At 39.5% G+C, this 13,276-nt stretch overlaps 1 long non-coding RNA gene across 1 annotated transcript; it reads right to left on the bottom strand.

Moving 5' to 3' along the window:
- Window positions 1-4,095: 4,095 nt before the first annotated feature.
- On the bottom strand, window positions 4,096-12,811 carry LOC127534185 (uncharacterized). Its single transcript, XR_007942207.1, has 3 exons — window positions 11,221-12,811; window positions 9,082-9,242; window positions 4,096-5,691 (listed from the first exon to the last, which is right to left on the bottom strand). It is a non-coding gene; the product is annotated as an uncharacterized LOC127534185 (long non-coding RNA).
- Between the last annotated feature and the right edge of the window lie 465 nt (window positions 12,812-13,276).

Here is a 13,276-nt window from a genome sequence, read left to right as displayed (position 1 = left end):
TATTATCTCAAGTAAACAATAAAAAAAATAGTTTTCTGAAAACTGAGTTACCTGTTTTTGCAAATGAACTCTTCACTTTCAGAATATACAGTTTTCAGGAAGTCAATAACATCAAAGAATTTTTGTTTCACGATGTGGAAATCATAAAAACTGGAGTTGTAAAAGTTTCGCATGCCGGTAGCAATATTTTACCCAGCACATATTCATTTTCCGTTGGATCTAAATGAGTCCCTATCCGGTTTGGGAAGAGCAGGAACAGGCTGATGACAGCTCTCCCCAGCCTCTTTGTGGTGATCCAGTTACTGATTCTTTGAAAATATTTTAAACATTTTTTTTTAGATCAAAACAACAACCGCTCTCTAACAGTGAAACAAGAAACAATTTTTATCCATATGCTACCTTCAAAAGTTTGGGGTCACTTAGAACTGTTCTTATTTTTGAAAGAAAAGCATTTTTTTCAATAAAGATAACATTAAATTAGTCAGAAATACAGTCTATACATTGTTAAAGTGGTAAATGACTATTCTTGCTGGAAACAGCTGATTTTAATGGAATATCTCCATAGGGTTACAGAGGAACATTTCCAGCAGACATCACTCCTGTGTTCTAATGGTACATTGTGTTAGCTAAAGGTGTTGACAGGCTAACCGATGATTAGAAACCCTTGTGCAATTATGTTAGCACATGAATGAAAGCATGACTTTTTGTGGAAAGCATGAAATTGTCTGGGTGACCCTAACATTTGAACAGTAGTGTACATTTATTGAAACAAAAACAAACAAGAAAACCTCTCATACACTGATCAGCCACAACATTAAAACCACCTGGCTAATATGGTGTAGGTCCATTGTACCACTGAAACAGCTCTGAGCTTGAACTCTAGGGGTGTCCTGTGGTGTCTGGCACTGAGACACTGGTGGTGGATTGTTTGCGTTCAGTGGGTTGCAGGATGGGATTTCTGTGGATCAGACTTGTTCCAGTGCGTTCTGTGGACGCTTGATCGGATTGGGATCTGGGGAATCCAGAGGCCTGCTCAACACCTGTTAGTCATATTCCTCAAGCCATTCCCAAGTTGTGGTTGTGGTGTGGCGGCTATAGCTTCCATTGTTAATATGATCCACTTCACCCATCAGTGGTGTTGATGCTATGTAGTTACTTGAATATTTTTGCAGTTCCTACTCTGAACTATCTACATTTAAATGAATAAACACACAACTAAGGAGCATTCAGTTCATCTAATTTGTGAAATTAGATAAATTAAATGTAATGTGGGATTACAGTATTGCTTTCACAGGGTGTTAAAATTTTTCTTTTTGACATAATGTGTTTTGAATGCCTTGATAAAGTATTAATACTCATGAAGACAGGATGAGGAGTTTATCATGACAAAATCATACTAACTGTTGATGTGTCTTCTGTTTATCTGTCTTGGCTGTTGATAATTTGTAGTGTGCTAAAACAGATCTTTGTGTATCATCAAACATTTTCCAATGGCAGATTGATTGTAAATGTTTTCATATTCACACAAAAGATAATCCTAAATGCTGTCAAAACTAAATACACACTACCATGCAAACGTTTGGGGTCTGAGACAACTTTATGTTTTCCATGAAACTCACATTTTTATTCATGCTAGAATAGTCATTTACCACATGCACAATGTCTGGACTGTATTTCTGGTTAATTTAATGTTATCTTAACTGAAAAAAATGCTTTTCTTTCAAAAACAAGGACACTTTTAAGCGACCCCAAACTTTCAAAAGGTAGTGTAGGTTTGTTTTAAAAACTTTTTTTTGTCATTCAGTTGGACTTTTTATTGGCTTAATTACATAATTTTTTCAAGATCATGATCAGTCTTCATATTGTTGTATGACACTAAGGGCAGGAAATGCTCTCGTGCATGAGACCATTTAATCCTGTTCCAGCCACACAGACACACATGGTGGGGGAGGCAGAGGGAGCGATGGTGTTTTATGCATGAGGTAAACAAGAAAAGGAACTGACTCATGTGGTGTTGTAGAGTAAACCTGACTGGAACAAGGGACATATACAGTCTTGTTTATGATTCATGTATCTTTGCTGAATCACTTCCATTGTTATGCAAAATGTGAGGCATATTGTTAGAGTGGGTTTGGCACAACTATGTTGTGGTTTTTTAAAAGTAAAAAGAGAGCGAGAAAGAGACAGAGAGAATGAAAAAAGAGAAACCTCTTAGTGTTAATAGACTTCTCTTTAAGTTGTTCTCATGAGTAGAGCGGATGAAGATCTTTAAGGTTAAGACAAACAAGTCATAAATGCTTCCCACTGAGGGCTAGGCAGAAGACCAAAAACAGATGTCTAGTGCAGATACTCTGTTATCTGTATGGCAGTGATCTTGATGTAAATGTTTAGAAGTTTCGAATAGAGCAACTCTTCGTGGAAGTACCTTCAACAATATAGTTTATTAGCTTTACTTGAGCACACTACTCTCACTTTTATTTTGGTAGAAAACATCAGGTCAGGGACATCGTATACTTTAGTATAACTCTGCTCATTACATGTGTCCTTATGCTTCATAGCTTACAGACACTCATCATGCAAACATATCTCAGTGAGAGCAGGAATGAGGTTTCAGTATAAAGGTGTGGCAGGCTGATTCTGAGGGCCAAAAAACAAGTGTCAGTTTAAAGATAACCCGCCTTTTGTCTAAAAATATTCTGAGAAGTAGCAACTGTGAATAATAATGTTAAAATGTAGCATAAAGATGCTCGTAGACTAACTGGAGTGCTCCATGGATGGATGGTTGAAGTGAAAAACACTCTCTCCACTTCTCTGACGTTAGAATGTGTCTGGCAGCGAAAGAGGTTTGAGTGATATTCAAAAGCCTTATTCTAGCTTATTTCTCGCACTGTGCGTGTGCACAAGTGTATGTTATACAATGAATGCCTTCCAAGAAAGACTGCATGAAAGTGTGCATTGTTATGCTCCTGTCGATGATGATGAGCTTTTAACTTAGGCTTTTGGTGTGGATCAACTTTTAACACTATTCCCTTCTGTTGCAGCTCAGTGAAATACCATAAAAATTTGTATAACTGAGCAGAAAGAAGGAAGAAGTAATTTAATAGACTTAGTTACATCAGTCTCTGTTCATACCAGACAAAGTAAGTTAAGCCTGCTTTGAGAGTTGTGGAGCAAGGGTGTGTTTATATGAGTCCAGCTTCTCATTTGTAACAGGCTATGATTTGTCTTGTTTTGTGAATTAAACATACTGTTGATTGATTTTCCGACTTTTTTTTTAATTAATTCAATGTTTCTAATTTCCACGTCTGCTAGAACCAATCTGTAATTTTAATTGGCAGTCCTCCTCCTACATCTGCTGAGGTCAAAGGAAAACTCTGAATGTAGCTTTATGTAACCAGAGATACCAGTCAGACTTACCACAACACACTGAAACAGGCCCAACAAGTCAAAGCAAAACATGTTGGAACCCAGAATCAATGATGCTGCTGATGATGTCACACTTAAATCAGGCACTCCCAATGACTCACTGTAGTTCCAACGTAAAAGATATGACTGAGGAAAATGATCTTGTTTGCTGTTGACATAGAAACACACTGTTTTTAGACTTCTCTTTTTCCAGGCTGGCTCCTCGCAGACACCACAGATAAAAATAAGGTCATGTTGTGAGTTAGATTTACCTCTCTCAAGGATAGCCTTTCAGTTTTTATCCCCTTTTATTTCGGCTTTGACTTGACTGGCTGGCACTTATCTTGTTGACAAGGTCAGCAGGTAGTAGGGGGTCATTAGAAAGCTGTGGTTGACGGCACTGCTTAGCAGATAACCCCGTTTGGGTGCTGTTGGTGTGAGAAAATGTCAGAGGGGGATTTAAAAAGCTGTGAGGAGACCTTTCTGGTGCCAGTGGTTCAACAGACTTAATTGTTTGGTAAAGGTGATGACAGATCTGTAATAGCTCAATCAGTAAAACCAGCAAAGTCTTTACATAACAACTGAAATAGGAGTGTGACTCAGCAGATGAAGGGACTGTGGCTGTTTGCTATCTTATTAACATTTGCTGTATGTTTTTGGTGTTATGTTGTGGATGTTCAATACAGTAAGTTAAAAAAATAATGTTTAATGATAACAGAGTTATAGAAAACATACACTTACGTTGTCAAATAGCATATTTTGGCATTCAATCCAGTCTCTTCCCTTAAGACAAACAGTATTTCTATGTCCAAGTGCACATAAACAGAAGAATACAGAATAAAGTACAATTACTTAAATAAAACAAAATAATTTAACATCTTTGCAGGCGCATTAGTTTTAGACAAACTGTCAAGTACTGCAGTGATGCTCCACCTAATTTATTATATGATACTGCTATTATAAGGTTGACAGGAGGGTAAATACAAGAGACAAAATTAAAATAGAATCTCACTATGCTATAATAATAATATTGATGCAAACACTGCAATGAGTCTTTATGTATTAAAGCTACTTAGATTCATGCTTTTCTGTAAAAACTGCTGATCGTTTTCCAGAACCACGCTTCTAAACCCACACTGTTAAGGTGAACAGCCTTGACAGTGTGGGTTAATCATACATTTTAATTAAGAATTTTCAATAATTTATTCAAAAAGACAACTGCATTAATGCGTATGTCAGCTGTATGACATGCGGAGGGTAAAAGGGTTGACAGCTACAGGCTTGATGCTTGAAGCTAATGTTGGTCCTTATTTGCCATCTAGTCTCCAAGTAATGGAGCATGAGAATGTCAGGCTGGCATGTATTAAAAGATTATGTGCTATAATTAAATTTAATTTAAAGCTCAAAAACTCAAAAGAATTGTCTCTGCCCGGGAGTTGGAGAGATGACAGGCTGTAATTAAAAATGGTTCAGCTCATACCTACAGTAGTTGATGTTAAACGTCCGTCTGTTTATATATTTATTAACTAAGCTGAAGCAAAAATAAATGAAAGCAAAAACATATTGAATTTGAAGATCAGTTGTATAACACAAAATTATATTTGCTATAGTACACAAAATAATTCTTAATAATTCTTCAGCATTTTCCTAAGGACTTAATAAATGAGATTATTATTGGAAATGCTAAAATAGCGATTAACAATACATGTTCATTTAAGTGGAATCTAGCATTTTGTACATTTACATATTTAAATCTAGGCAATCACCTATATGTGAAACACAACCTCTGGACTACTAAAACATTTACCCAGATAATCAATTTTTATCAACTATTCCTTGAAGATAACTGTGCAACTAGCAGACATCACGGCTAAGTAACTGCAACATGATAAAAGAAGAAAACTAATTCCTAAGCCAAAGCAGTCCTTGACGTCAAGTTATGCTTTGTTCCAAACTTTTGCTGGTCTCCGACCAGAACAGGGTCATTCAGTGAGTCTTTCACTGTTTCCAGGACTCTTCTAACTTGTCCTCCTTACATTGGAATGCTGTTGGTAGTGTGAGGCTGCCATCTTCTGGTAGTTGGAGGAATTTCATCATGTAGCTGACGCAGAATGTTTGTTGATAGTCCCTCCACATTGTAACCGATTTCAAATGGTGCTAGACATGATGGAAACTCTGAACACCAGAGGAAAACGGTCAGCCTTGGTGAGAGGGGGTCAGGTGGTCAGAAGACTGGACTCCAACACGAGCAGTCTGGAGAACTGCACCATGGCACCACTGGACAACCTGTTGTCAGCATCAGTAGATGTGTTTTATTGATATTCTTAAATGACTTCAACTGCCTGAATGCATCACAAATCTGGAATGGGATGTAAAAACATGAATGCAAACAATACCACTAAACTGCAATCTTTCTGCCAACCTAGTGCATGCACTTGTACCCTGACGTCATTCCTGAAGTCTGTTCCCACTCAAGAACACCGATTTCAAATGGTGCTAGATGGGATTTTATACTCTAAGACACCATCTGAAACCAGTTCCCTGGGGAGGACGACTTGAAGAAAAATCATAGTTTCAATCCATGTCTCCACCTGAAATTAGAGAGAAACACTGCTGTCATCACCTTGAAACGTGTTTTTTAATGACTGTTTTGCATGATGTCGGTGGAGACTCACAATCAAACCCCTGTTTATCTAAGTTAATCAACGTGTTGAATTAATTTCAACAACTAAATCATTGTAATGCTATTTTTAAAAATGCCTTTCCCTATAGCTGCTATATCTGATTTGTGTGCATTAAATTAATGCTAATTTCATTTTCCATTCTCTTCTGATGGAATTGCTTAATGTAGCGACTGCAATGACTGAGTACAGTGCTTGTCTAAATTCATCATCACTATAAACCATATTTCTCTGAAGAGCACAGAAAAATATTGGCAGTTCTAGTACTGACTTTTTTTCATATGTTCTGTGATGATAACTCTGTCTAAATACTGCTAGGTTTTCCGAGGCCCGCATGTGAACTGATGCTACAGAGTTCTGACTCCCTCCAAAGAGAGATAGATTAAAATAGAACCAGACACTCAGGAAGATTCTTTGCTGGCACCAATGAGAACCACTGAGTCATGGACAGCATTTTAAAGAATGACACAGCAGCTCAATTCCTTGCATTAAAAGTGCATCAGATGACCAAGATCCCGGTTTAAGAAAGGCCACAGCAGCAGACTGGCACCAGAGATGAACCCTAACAAAAACTGTTTATGAATCATACTGTGGAAAAATAGATCTCCGCAGCCTTCTTTGTAATTCACAATAGGATACTGTGTCCTCTCCTGGGTCTGCCTCAAGCATCCAGTCTTGCTGCCGGTCCATCTGGGATTGACTGTGGTACGAGATGGAAAAACCAGGTCCTGAAATAGGTAAGGATTCATTAGCATGAACCCCTGTTGTCCATCCCAATGAGGCATGCAGAAGTCAGAATGTCTATTGGGAACTCGTGAGACTTTCTCTGTCCAACTGCTGCTCCTGTTTTCTTTTGACAACACAAAACCAAGACGATTCATGTGAAAACTCACTGTATTCTGTTTGTAGGTCTGGCATTAAAAGGCTGGCATTATCCCGTTCTGTCAGTGTCTCAGACGCTGTTGTCCTGTTGATGGGAAAAGGTGACGTAGGAACTAATCCAAAATCTTCATGTGTCTTTCGGGGACAATTTCCCTGTCTGTCAGTCCTTAATCCTCTTCACTGGCAATTTAATGTCTTGGCTTCTAAAATAAAAGCAGTTGTACTGACTGGTTGTATGTTTCACTGATAATCAAATTTGGGAGAACGTGATAGTTAGCATTTTTCTATGGATATGTACTTTGACCCAAACAAGAGGCTAAAATGTCCTCGATTTCGACTGGCACTCCCAGTATTAACATGAATACAGTGTCAGCTTCCAGAATAACTCAGGCAGACAGTGCAGTCTGAAGGCCGCAACTCTCCTTTTATCCGTCTTCGCCTTGTTTATTCCGACTCCTCCCACGTAGCATTACTATTCGTGAACTCTGTCTTGCTCTCTTGTTCTTTTTACTACAAGCTCTTTTTGCAGCCCATTGTGTGTGTGCAGAGGCTGCTTTCTGCATCGAAGCAGTTTTTTTCCTGCCGAGTCACCTGACCATCTACTGCTTGTTAAAGGCGCATCAGCCCCTTTAAAAACCAAAACAAAAGTGAATTGCGCAACTGTGGTTGAATTTGACGCCACAATATCAAGCTGCACACAATGTCCACACAATCACAGGAATGGAGGGAAAAGGTAAGTCAAAGTCAACAACAAATAATTTTTCACTCAGAATGGGTCAAATTGTTTTCTAATTTAAGTAAATGGTAACATATTATATATCTGTGGCTTAAGAAATTGGATAAGAACTGATGGTGCATCAGGCAGCAGACTGTGACCTGCCAATCTGTCTCACAGGGCGGGCCACTGGCTTGGGTCACATTAGAGCAGGTGACATAAAACAGACATCAAATGCCTCCATATGTGTGACATTGTGTGTTTATAACAGCGGGGGGTGAGGTTGTTGCATGCGGGCACGTGTAAACAGGGTAGGTGGTTAATCCTCTTACAGATTAGAGGTCCTAATTTATCAGGAGTGAGAGGGGCAAACTCATTGAGGTAATGTGTTTTTAAACTGCCTTCAAACTATTGTGCAATTAAGGAAACTATATTAACTACATATATGTAAATATGCTACGCAGCGATATATGTATATATGTGGGTCTCAATCACCTACACAGCTCGCAACAGCAGCACTGTGGTCATTTTTTTGCATTCAAAGTGGCTGTTGACTGTGCTTCCATCAAAGCAGTGGAATCACAAACAGAATCCCATGACACCTGACTGGACCAATCAGAGCTTATTTCCTGCTGATTTTTGCTTGTGAACAAATGTTTGGATCGTATAAAAGCTCTGATATTTCCTTCATCTTCACTTCGGAGCAACAAATTGCGAGCGTTCACATGAGCGTGACACTTTGTTCGATGTGCCACAAAATGGGTTGAAAATAAATGGGAAGACGGCAGATGTGAGAGATGATTTACACTTTGTCACTCTCTTCTGGCTCTTGCTCTGTCTGTTGGGAAATATCAGATGTCTGGCTGGTATTGAGAGTGGCATTACAAATTAAACATGTAGAGACAGAAGTATGCGAAGATTTAAGGGATTTGAAATGTGGTCGTGGAGGTTTCCAGTTTCCAAGACATGGAAAACCTGATTAATGTATTTGTCCAGTAATTTTAGACAAAAGCAGACGTAACAAGAAGCTATCTCAGTATTTCACTTTTCTTAAATAATCTTAATCTTAAGTATTTACAGAACTTAAAACGTGAATATACACAGAAATACCAAGGCCATTAATAAGCAATATGGTGTAGTCTCTTGTGATTTACAGTAGCTTATAGTGTTTTGTAAATTAAATTCTTTGCTCAATTTGCTGCATATTAGGTGTACAGCTGCTACACATACCTGCGAATGAATGCTGCCTCACATTTGTCTAATAATACATCATCATCTAGCAAAGCCAGCAGTGCTCCGAGTTTAATTTAGCACTGTCATCTCTCGGCTCCGTGCCACCTCCTATTCTATAATCTGTGTGTAGGAGGGATCTGTTTTAAAAGGCAGTGGGTCGCTCACCGTTTTCTCTGAAGGTTTATGTGGGCTACAGGTGCTGCTGGGCCCCCCTGCTGTAAACACATCCATCAGGAGATTCTCACGCCTCTTTCGCCTCTTAAAAGCACTTCTCTGCCGCATCGAGTTTGGGTCCGCCAGTATCAGCTGAATTGCATTTGCTCCAGCTGAAAAAGCAGGGATTGTTTTTTTAGCGCGCCGTAACAGCATTATTGTGAAATCTCCAAGAACTCTGAATAAAACTAGGTTGAGTTGAGCTTGTGTTTGTTTGACTTGAGAGGCAGCGCCTCTCCCCGAAAGAATAGCAAAATAACTATTGAGGTCACGTTTCCTTGTCTGTGAAAGTGGGTCACTTGTTCTACTGGTCAGCCTCCAGAGGACATGGTAAACATTATGACTGCATATTACTGCACTGGGCATGATTCGAACAGTCGGTGGAAAATATTTTGATGAGCTTTGACAGACCTAAACATTTGATATAAGGTTAATTGTATATTAATATTTTCAGAATAATATCAATAAGGACCAGTGATGTTCTGCTGTAAGACCGCCCCTGACAGCCATTCAGTAATCAGCTTCTTCCCATGACCTTTACCTGTTTGTTTCAAACTACCATAACGACATTCCCTCAGGAATCAAGTTTCTATTCAGTACACATAATTAAAGCTCTAAAGGTCCTCTCTCCTTCTTTCGCCTTCCATTTTCTTGCCAGTGGTTTAGCAACTTGAGAAGTCTTCTGCTGATTCATGTACTGACTGAACAAATCTACTTGACAGGGTAGAGTTTACTCCCCCATGTGTGTCTCATTTTCACCTCACAACCTCTGAGAGGTGATGAAGTGCTTCATCTCCTGTCTCTTTGGCAGGTGAGCAGCAGGAGGCACCACACCTTCCTTCACTGGGGTCATTACGAAGGCGGGAGAGAGGCCAGCAGGCTTGTTGTCAACAACAAAAACAGTGGCATCATGTCGGGCGTGTCGGTGTTCTGTTGTCCTCTCAAAGGGGTGCATCACAAGCTCTAGTGAACGGTGACAAACCTGCTAAATAGCTTGCTCCTTCAAAGTAGCAGATGGAGCACAAAACTACAACTCAGGTGTAGGAAGACTTTGTGCAGTAATTTTAAATTAAATCACTTTATATTTTGCTATCAGTACAAAAAAAAGGTTGAACAGTGAGCAGTGATGGGGAGAGAGGACATACCTGTATGTCAACATCCCTCTACAGCAGATGATAAAGCCCATTGACTCAACAGCACCCCCTGTGTTCGGGAAATATGTGTTTTCAACATATCAAGTGCGCACTATAAAGCCAGATTACTATTAAGGACCTCCTGGGATCTCTGTGACGCAGCAAATGTTGTCTGACACCCGAAACCCAAATTAAGCTGCGTCACTGTTGTGTTCCTCACTTCTAGCTGAAGTTTTCATTTCCCCTTAAACCTCACTAAAAACGAATCCCGCGGTCGATCTGTGGCCATATTTGTAAAGTACACTCTTTCATTCAAAGAAAAACTTGTCTGTTCATAGTGGCGACGTTTTAAAAAAGAGACCATGAAGTGTTAAATGATCGTGCCAATATGAACTGCGTAACGTCGTCTCTCCCACAACAGGATTACGCACTATCCATCTCTTGCGCAGCATCCTATTCCGAGCTCTTCCTTGACACGCCACCCCTGCCGAATCCTCCCCCCGCCGAAACTCACTTTGTTTACATCCTCATTTTAACATCTAAATCGGTTGCAAGTCAGGGTTCAAAGCGAACACAACTACGTTGTCACGCCGTCGCAGCGTGTCTGAGCATCGCAGCGGAAATTCCCACTGGATTCATGTGGCTTGTCGGACTTCGCGCTGACGCAGTTTAATTTACCTGTTGTCATATCGATGATGAAACATGATTTTTTTTTAAAGAATAATTTAGAACATTTCTCAACAACAACATACTGAGTCCTATGGGCTTGTGAATACGCAACTTTTATTTTCTTTTTTCCTACTTTTGCGTCAGCGCTTCTGTGCTTTTATTTTTATTTTCTTTAAATTCTTACATTTCCATCCAGCACTCCGGCGGTTATGAATTACATAGTGGTATTCTCTACGCAACATACGCACCATTATGTCGCTTTGGCCTCGTTATAGCATAAATAACTTACGTGTTTATCCCAAGCCTCTGTTCCTCTCGTGCCGACGGATCCGTTTCCCGGCCGGCGCCGCTCGGACCCAGTGCTCTCCTGAATGGTGGCTCCGCCGGATTCCCGTTTCAGCCTCATTGTCTCTGTTATCAATCTCTGAGCGCACGTTTATCACAGTGTATCCCCCTAACGATTTTCCATAGCGCAACACGGGAACCCCGCCCCTGACACTCCCCCGGTCACCGATTGGCGGACAGCCGGAGAGTCTTTCCTCATCGCCTGAATCACATGTGGCTGACGCATGTTTACAAACATCGGTGAAATCACATGGTAATGGGCGCCGTTTTACCGTAAACTACCTCCCTTTGACGCAGCTACCAGATGTCGTGCCGAGAGTCTATTTTTCCATTAAGATTGAAATGAACACATCGGATCGCCTGTATAGTTCACATTATGTTACATTATATGGATATAGAGTAAGTAATGCTCACTTGCTCCAATAGGCCAGTGGCTCTCAACTTGGAATATTACTAAGAAGAACTGGACATTCATTTTGTTTACTTTTCTGCATACCATTCTTAATGATAGGGGTAAATGGTTATTTTTGACCTGAAAATCAGACAAATCCATGAAGGGGAAAAACATCCCTTTTGCATAACATTTTCATAACAGCTGAGGGGTCTCTTGATTGCTTCATTTTAAATATGTCACAAGCCAAAAAGTTTGGGAACCACTGTCCTATTTTGTAATAGTGCCTGTGTTTAATTAGACAAAGGTCAATAATAATAATAATAATAAATATTAAAAGAAATATGTTCAGTTGCCACACAGGAAGTGGATGATATCTGCAGTGCAGTATGTTTGTCTGTCTATTGTCTGGTATCTTAATTAAATCTGCAGGATTCGTTTTGTTTGTAATGGGCCTCGTGAGAAATGTTTTTCATACAGATCCAATATGTGAAGTGACAAGGCAAAAATAAAAACGCATGAGCTAAGTTGTAATGCTGCGTTTATTACAGCAGGTGGCAGTGTAACACTCAGATGCTGGCTCAGCAGAGTGAGTGGACGCTTTCTGAATGGACTTGGGTTTAACCATATCGGTAGATTTTAATGTATCTGAAGCAACATTATAGGCCTTTCGGATTACAGCTGCTCAGTGTTTATTTTACAATGATTTATAACCGTTGAATGTATTTTGCTTTGTCAAGCTTGGTACAAAAACATGAAAAAACAGACAGGTTGTTGATTAATTTAGTGAATCAAAAAAGAAAACAATACTTCTGAGATTTCTTTATGTAACTCAGTTTTCTTTCGAATGAAAAGAAATCAATTTTCATACTGATATTGACAGCTGAAGCCACAAACTGAGTAGTTCACGTTGCGTTAATGGTGTAATTTACGGTAACTGACGTCACTCAGTGCGCCACTGTACTGCCCTTTACGGGTATTTGCCGCGTTACGTCAGTCATGCTTTGGCGGGACATCAGCCAGCAGGTGAGGCTATAGTTAAGTCATTGTGAAAAGGCTGCACTTTGTTTGAAGCCTCTCCCAGACTTTCATGGAGGTGTTTAAACCGGTTCCTGGTGAAGTGAGACCAAATTAACTGCGCGCTTATAGAAGGTGTCTTATTGCGGTGAGGACGCAATGTCAAAAGCACTAAAGCATTTAGAAAGAGCACCTTTAGATATGTTTTGAAAATAGTCACCAAGCAACATGAATAATAAACGGATCATTCCAGAATTGGAGGACATGTGGGATTCAAATTTTTTTGAAAAATAAGCCTTCTCTTTTAGAATTTTTTGCTACATATTCATCAGTTATAGGTAATAAATGATCGAAGGCTTGATTAGCTCAACTTGCACATCAATGGTACCATTTCTATTCCATGTTTTATTTGTTGTTTGCTAACCCTACTCTAATCACAGTTACAAGGCTGTTAATCTATGTTAATGTTAGCTTTTTTCTCAGCAGGAGAAGCTAGATATTTAGTTAGATTTTACTGCTGACCAAGAGGACACACTGACTGATGGAAAAGTAAAAAAGAATTTGTCTATCCTGAAAATATGCATAACAGGGT

This window comes from Acanthochromis polyacanthus, chromosome 5 (assembly GCF_021347895.1).
Source record: "Acanthochromis polyacanthus isolate Apoly-LR-REF ecotype Palm Island chromosome 5, KAUST_Apoly_ChrSc, whole genome shotgun sequence".
NCBI classification, from domain to species: domain Eukaryota; kingdom Metazoa; phylum Chordata; class Actinopteri; family Pomacentridae; genus Acanthochromis; species Acanthochromis polyacanthus.
The sequence above is the reverse complement of the archived record's forward strand: the minus strand, read 5'-3'. Positions and strand labels throughout refer to the sequence as shown.